The sequence below is a fragment of the Tachypleus tridentatus genome, chromosome 10, assembly GCF_004210375.1.
Source record: "Tachypleus tridentatus isolate NWPU-2018 chromosome 10, ASM421037v1, whole genome shotgun sequence".
In the NCBI taxonomy this organism is placed as follows: domain Eukaryota; kingdom Metazoa; phylum Arthropoda; class Merostomata; order Xiphosura; family Limulidae; genus Tachypleus; species Tachypleus tridentatus.
In genome coordinates this window covers 56,727,213-56,734,571 of record NC_134834.1, presented here as the reverse complement: position 1 = coordinate 56,734,571, position 7,359 = coordinate 56,727,213, and the positions used below count along the sequence as shown (strand labels likewise).

General features: G+C 33.5%; 2 non-coding genes across 2 annotated transcripts; one reads left to right on the top strand and one right to left on the bottom strand.

Moving 5' to 3' along the window:
• Positions 1-3,168: 3,168 nt before the first annotated feature.
• On the bottom strand, positions 3,169-3,240 carry TRNAT-UGU (transfer RNA threonine (anticodon UGU)). Its single transcript has one exon. It is a non-coding gene; the product is annotated as a tRNA-Thr (tRNA).
• A 3,422-nt stretch (positions 3,241-6,662) lies between these two features.
• Positions 6,663-6,734, top strand: TRNAT-CGU (transfer RNA threonine (anticodon CGU)). Its single transcript has one exon. It is a non-coding gene; the product is annotated as a tRNA-Thr (tRNA).
• The last annotated feature ends 625 nt before the right edge of the window (positions 6,735-7,359 follow it).

Genomic DNA, 7,359 nt, shown 5'->3' with positions numbered 1-7,359 from the left:
AACGAAAATAGCTTGGACAGATACTATATCTACATAAACGTCTTTATTTACATATTCATTCAGACATAACATCTACGTCATTATACCATAATTATATTAATTGTTTATATGAAGTAGAGAGGGAAATGTAAATCGTTAATTAACTCTAGAAAATACGAAAAAGGCGAGATTACTACAAATAATTTTCAGAACAATTTCCAGTATATCTGTTTTCTCTTTATATGAACGGTGGCAAAGTTCTCTCTCAGTCATAAACAGTCGATAATGCTACTTTTCAAGGAAACGTGATGAGTGTAGGATGTCACAAATTCCAACTGATGAATGTAGAAACGTACCGATTCAAACGGCCGATAATCTGTATCTCCAGTACATTCATTTGAATATAAGTTTTTTTAAAGAAAATACCAGTAATTAACCAAATGGGTTGTCCCGTTGCATCTTCATAAGCTTTTTGAAAAATGTTGTTTACGTGCTGGAAGCATTTGTCTTGCTGAAACATTTAACTGAGATGTGTTACTGACAATTTTCAATGGTATAATGTATTGAGAATTTAAACTGGTAAAATGCAGTTCTCTCCTCTGATAAATTATTAATTTGCACAAGATTAAACACTGATAAACTGAAATGGTGACTTCGTGGTTGAGACACTTTTTTAATTTTTGTACTTTCACCCTAAGGTAAACAAGAATTAAAATATTTGATTTCTAATATCGTAAATTATAACGACATTTTTAAAGCAATTCGTCGGCAAATTGAATCTTAACAATATTCGAATTAGTCTAGGATACATGGTATGAAATTTACCATGAAACCACATCACATAGGAATAAGAGAGAAAACCTAATAAGTTAAAACGTTGATTAGATACTGTGATTTACCACTTTTTGTTAGATCTGACACTAAACACAATACAGAAGGATGTAAACATTTATCCATCTGGAATTCTAATAAGAGATTAATAAAACAGAGCTCCCATTATATTAATCAATTTTAACACACTTTGGATGATCTTCCCTCTGAGGCCCAGAAAGTGGCCTCCTTTTATTCTATAGGCCAAGATGAGGAGTTAGATGAAAAAAATTCAATATCCATACAGTAGAATAGTAAAGTCTTGAAAGATGTGTCATTTGGTGTGAAAAGAATACTTTTCTTCCATGATATTGACGGTCTGCGTCTTTTAAATCTCTACAGATGTTCTGAGGAGTTGTCACTGACACAGTGTTCTGAAAAGGACAGAATAACTTATTTTACTGTTCAATAACGTGGAGTTGAAATTATCGATTTCATAAAATTGAAAGTAAACTCCATACTTTTCCAACATAACTTCTCATTGTCCCGTAAGTAACCGTCGTTCTTGTGATGTAAATTCAACAAGATATCTTTCACAGATGAATCACTTAATCCTTCTGAAATGTCAACAATAATATCCGTATCGTAATACTACAGAGACAAAATGAAATTCTTAAACATATCGTGTAATTTCAGATGATCGTGGGCAATGGTGAAAGAAGAAATAACGATAATGTTTTAACATTTGAAATACAAGTACTCATGCTTGTGTCTCCAAAGATAATCAATTACTTCATCATTAAAGGAAGCAACATCTGTTGGTACGTCAGTGTTAACATTAGTTAAAGAAAGGTACACTTTAAAATATGTTATGGAGGTAAGTTGTGATTTGTCTTTAGTCATGCCCTGACGTCTTTTCGAATATGAATTAAGCAAAGGTTTTGCGAAAATGACCTTCTTTTCTAAAATATGTAATATTTAGAAAACTCAGAATAGGGATTTGAAACTGGAGGAAAAAAATGTGAACACTATGTCTCACGCTAGTTGTTAATTTTTGCAATTGAATTTCTACTTTAAACTCCCGGTCCTTTCTGTGTATTATTCATGGTCGCAGTTACACTTTGGAAATTAAAAGGCTGTACATATAGATGGCCATATGTATTTGTTGAAGTTATATTGACATGCGTGTACATTTTAGACAAATGTGAGACGTGTCATAAATTGTATTTTATTAAGTATTTTTGATATTTCTCATATTTTTCATTCATTTTCCTAAACCCATTGACAACAGTAAGGCCAGTCACAGTTTATGTGCAACTCGCCAGATTTTCTCTTAGAGCGACACTCTGTAAATTCTGCAAGGTAGAAAACGTGTTAATTGACAATTATGAGTTGATTATATTAATATAACTCTCCGCCTTCAACCCTGATATAGTTTGCGTCGAAATAGTTCTACGACCCTCTTCTATTGTAACGGATGTTTGTTTGTGGTAAAAATCAAAGCTACACAAAGGGCTATCTAGGCTCTGCCTATCACGTATAAAGAAAGTCGGTTTCCAGCTTTCTCCGACAAGAGATATAGCGCTGTACCACAAGGAGTTGGGGGGTATGCACTGTGACGATGATAAACTCTGTATATTTGGCACTGCTTCATAATTGTTGTGAAACTAAATATTTTCTTATTAAGTATATAGGTACAAAATGTCTTTCGCCTAGAATCGTCAACTTCTGCATACACGGTTTTTTGCTACTCGTTATAGTCTGCTTTACGTATGGCTAATCTACCTACAATACGTAATAAATCTAAATGAAGCAGTTATGGCTGTAATTCGATACTTACCAATAGTCATCACTCAGAATGCCAATCTGATGCTCGAAACTAAGCTTGGTAGTGTCTTTCAAACAAAAGCATAATGATGTTTGTTGTAAGAGATAGCGTGGACGTTTGTGTAACGTTTACGTAACATGGCTGAACTCGATCATGCAGTGGTGAAAAAACAAAACATATTGTGATCCAGTTGCGAGCGTCGTGTGCTACAGATTAGAAACTCTGAACATAAAAAAAAACAAACGATACGCGATAATAATACAAGTTGAAACAGAAAGTTAATAATTTTATAAGTTGTAAAATTATGGTGACATGGTGCGTTTTGTGAAATTGCCTAGATTTTAAAAGAATACAGCCATTTTTGCTGTAATCTAAGAATATTGAATAACAGAGAAGAGACATTTAACCGTATTATTCACTAGCACCGTGATTTGTGATAATTAGAAAGAGTTTTCTTTGACGACAAAAAATGAAAATGAGTCTGTATGAAAAATAACACAATCATATCCTTTATTTTAAAGGATTTGCTTAATATACTTTCTAGAACGTGAAGCCACCAGTGAGGTTTGAACTCACGACCGCTGGTTTACAAGACCAGCGCTCTACCGCTGAGCTATGGCGGCTTACGAAAGAAAAATTAGTTAAAGATCAATTCAATCGTGTTAAAATGCTTCTTGGGAACGAATATTTTCTTCAGTTAGGAGCGAAGTTAATCTTTTCCAAATATATGTCTTTCCCCAATATAGAGATATTCGATATTACTGAAAAGTTTTCCTTTGTAGGATAGCCTTTCTTACATCAAGAATAGTAAAGAACTTTGAGAAAAATCGGTCTGTTTTTCAGTTAACGTGAAAGTAAGTGTTTGATCTTTAACTCATTTTCTGTGATTCTAACATATTTTTAAACAACATGAAGACACTCCTTACTTATCAATTAGAGAAAAGTCATTTAATGAAGGAATGTTATAACTTACATCCCAAAAGTGTTTTGTTTTCAGAATTTTTTCCAGATTAATATCGAAATACATAACAGTGTTTCTTCTCCTAGCTTATCAAGAGTAATAGTAATTACCATATTTCCAAAAAACCGTGGTATACAAATTGTCGTTAAAATGACTGGAAGAATGTCATGATTGTAAATGAGTCGTGTAAAATTTAAATGTTTTGTAAATTTGGAGAAGTATAATTTTCTATGTCAAAATCGCAACTAGATAGTTATTCGTAAATATTGCAGTAACTCTATCCATGCTGTATTTAAGTTGAAATGCATTTCCAAAACATGTGCAGTCAAACATATCTTGTGGCACCAATAACGGTGTGACCCTAAGTCATAACACCATAAGAGACAACTCACTTGATGTATTGTAACAGTCACTCAAAAGATGAACGTGTATATAGTGTTAGTGTTTGTTGTGTGACTGTATATCAGAACACTGCCAACAGAACTAACTCTTTTAGGTCTCCTCTAAGGAAAATATGGAGACACATGAATATCTAATGATATTCTTAGTAGCCTGACAATAAACCAGAAAACTCTTCATGTCAGCAGATTATTTATCGAATTGTATGTGTGCACAAGTTCCTCCAGGGATAGTATTTCCTCACAAGTACAGGACTTCTGCTGTAAGACTGGTTACTGCTGAAACTTGAACAGTCAGTTGTCTTGGAATTTCTCTGGTTTATAGTCTCACCACTAACAATTTCACAAGCTGTACGTGTGTCAGAATTTTTTTTTTTTGACAGGGGTGTTAAAACTTGAACGGTGAGTTGCCTTGGCAGTGTTCTTGTACATAGTGACTAAAGTGAAGTATCACTAAACATTCGTTTATCTGTAAGCGTCTCTTGGTCGCTGTTAAAACAGAAAGAGTGAATTGTATCTTATGGTTTACAATTACACAGTTAACGGTACTACTAGATATAAGTTTGTCTGTATAAGTTTTTATAGATTGGTCAACAATTAGTCGTCTGGTTTATATTATTATATTATTTATATTATTATATTATTATCTGGTTTATAGTCTCACCACTAACAATTTCACAAGCTGTACGTGTGTCAGAATTTTTTTTTTTTGACAGGGGTGTTAAAACTTGAACGGTGAGTTGCCTTGGCAGTGTTCTTGTACATACTGACTAAAGTGAAGTATCACTAAACATTCGTTTATCTGTAAGCGTCTCTTGGTCGCTGTTAAAACAGAAAGAGTGAATTGTATCTTATGGTTTACAATTACACAGTTAACGGTACTACTAGATATAAGTTTGTCTGTATTAGTTTTTATATATTGGTCAACAATTAGTCGTCTGGAACTTTTTATATATTGCAATATTTCCCGGTTTTCCCAGAATTCGTCTTTCTTTTCGAAACTCGTGTGGCGAATTGTCCTTTTTTTTTCAAATGCTGTAAATAAGCCTTGCAATTATAAAATATCAAAACCAATTTCTGGGTTGTACTTGTTTGCAAAATATGCACAAATTTATCTTCGACAAGCTTGATTGAACTTTTCGAGAACAATATTGAACGGAGTTACCGTCTTCACGACTTGTACGAATCATCTGATAAACAATGAAATTTCAGGTAACTATCACAGAATAATTACATTGATGAGCTTTAATTATATACAAGTAAGATACATAGTTAGAGTGAAATGTGTGTATAATGCGTTATACTAAACAAGGGAATTGGAGATTAAGACAATGCTACTAACACGTACACATACGTATCTCGTATTGATCTCTCACGTGAATATTTATTTACTATATCACTTATAACGTGGTTAAATCCTTTTTTGTGAACGTAGAAACTATACGCGGGTTTTACAGTTTCAGCAATAACACATTAGAAAGTTATAATAAGAATACTGGTGGTTACTTATGTTAGTTACATTTACACCACCAGGACCAAACATTTGAACAAATGTTCTATAAATCCCAGGAGAGCTATAGAGCACAAAAAGACACATAACTAACCATTTGTTCGTGGTATCTATGTATATTGATTTGAATTACAGATTTTATTTTTAGTATTTTTCAAAACTTAAAGGAATGAATAAGTTTTTTTTCATACATATGTATATTAAAGTAATCTTTTAAGACATTTTAAATAACATATTGACAACGAATTAAATTCAGGACGGATAGAGTTAATGTGGTATTTACGAATAAACATCTAGTTGCGATTTTCACACACAAAAGGATACGCTTCTCAAATGTTACAAAAATCAAAACTTTTACACGTCACATTTACAATCTTGACATTCTTCCAGTCATTTTAACGACATGTAGCATATCAGAAAGTTTTATGGCCAATTGAAATCTGTCAATTGGCATAACACTATATCTCTTGATAAGCGAGGAGAAGATACACTGTTATCTGCTTCTTTTGTTTGTTTTGAATTTCGCGCAAAGCTACACGAAGGCTATCTGCTTAATTTAGCAGTTTAAGACTAGAGGGAAGGCAGCTAGTCGTCACCACCCACCACCATCTCTTGGGCTACTCTTTAACCAAGAAGTAGTGGGATTGACCGTCACTTTATAACGTCCCCACGGTTGAAAAGGTGAACATATTTGGTATGACGGGGATTTGAAACCCGCGACCCTCAAATTAAGAGACGAGTGCCATAATCACCTGTTCATGTTGGGCCTTCGAGATTAAACTGAAAGAAAAAAAAGAACAAAACACTTTTGCGATATAAGTCAAAATATTACTTTAATTAAAATGACCTTTCTGTAACTAATAAGAAAAATGTCTGTCTCTGTTATTTAAAAAGTAGATAGGTTGACAAAAAATGGATTATAGATCAAAACATTTACGTTCACGTTTGCTGAAAATCAGACCGATATTCCGAAAGTTCTTTACTACTGTTGATGTTAGGAAGGGCTATAACTCGGAAGGGTATTTTACAGTGTCATCGAAGAAAGTTGTATCTTTAGAATGGGTAAAGGCATATCTCTGTAAAAGATTAATTTCGCTCCTAAGTAAAGAAATTGTTCTTTCCAAACACATTTGATAAGAAGATTGAATTACACTACAGGGAAATATAATTTTATACGCCTTCATAGCTCAGTGGTAGAGCACTGGTCTCGTAAACCAGGGGTCGTGAGTTCGAACCTCACTGGAGGCTTGAAACAAAAATAGAGGATGATGTGTTTGTATTGTTTAAAGGAAGAAAGATGTGTAAGCAATTTCTTTAATTATTTGCCGTCGAAGACGCTTTGAATTTGTAATGAGAGTAAGTAATAATAACGTTCGATGTGATTTCTTTACTCTTCAATATCGTTCCACCAGATAACAGCAACAATGGTTGTATTGTAATAAAATGCGCATTTTAAAGTTATTTGATTTCCAAGCAAATTATTACCTTAATGTTGCGACTGTATTGTTGTCGTGTACCATTTATTTATGTATAGAGTTTCTGACCTATCAGACACAATGCTGACAGAATCAGAGTTTGCTTTTGTTTTATTGCTCACTGCATTATCTATTTCGTCCATGTTACATAAACGTTTAATATGTTACATCTCGGCTTTCTCTCCCAACAGACATCTTTAAGCTTTTAGTTTAAAACATGTCGCCAAGTGTAGTATTGAGCATCGGATCGGCTGTCTATGTGATGACTGTTGGTCAGTGTCGAATACGAATAACAGCGACCACCGCTTGATTACGATTTCATACATACTGCATCTTGAGTAGCCATCCTTAAAGCTGACAGTAGTAAGTAGAGAAAAAAACCGTATCAGCAGACGATG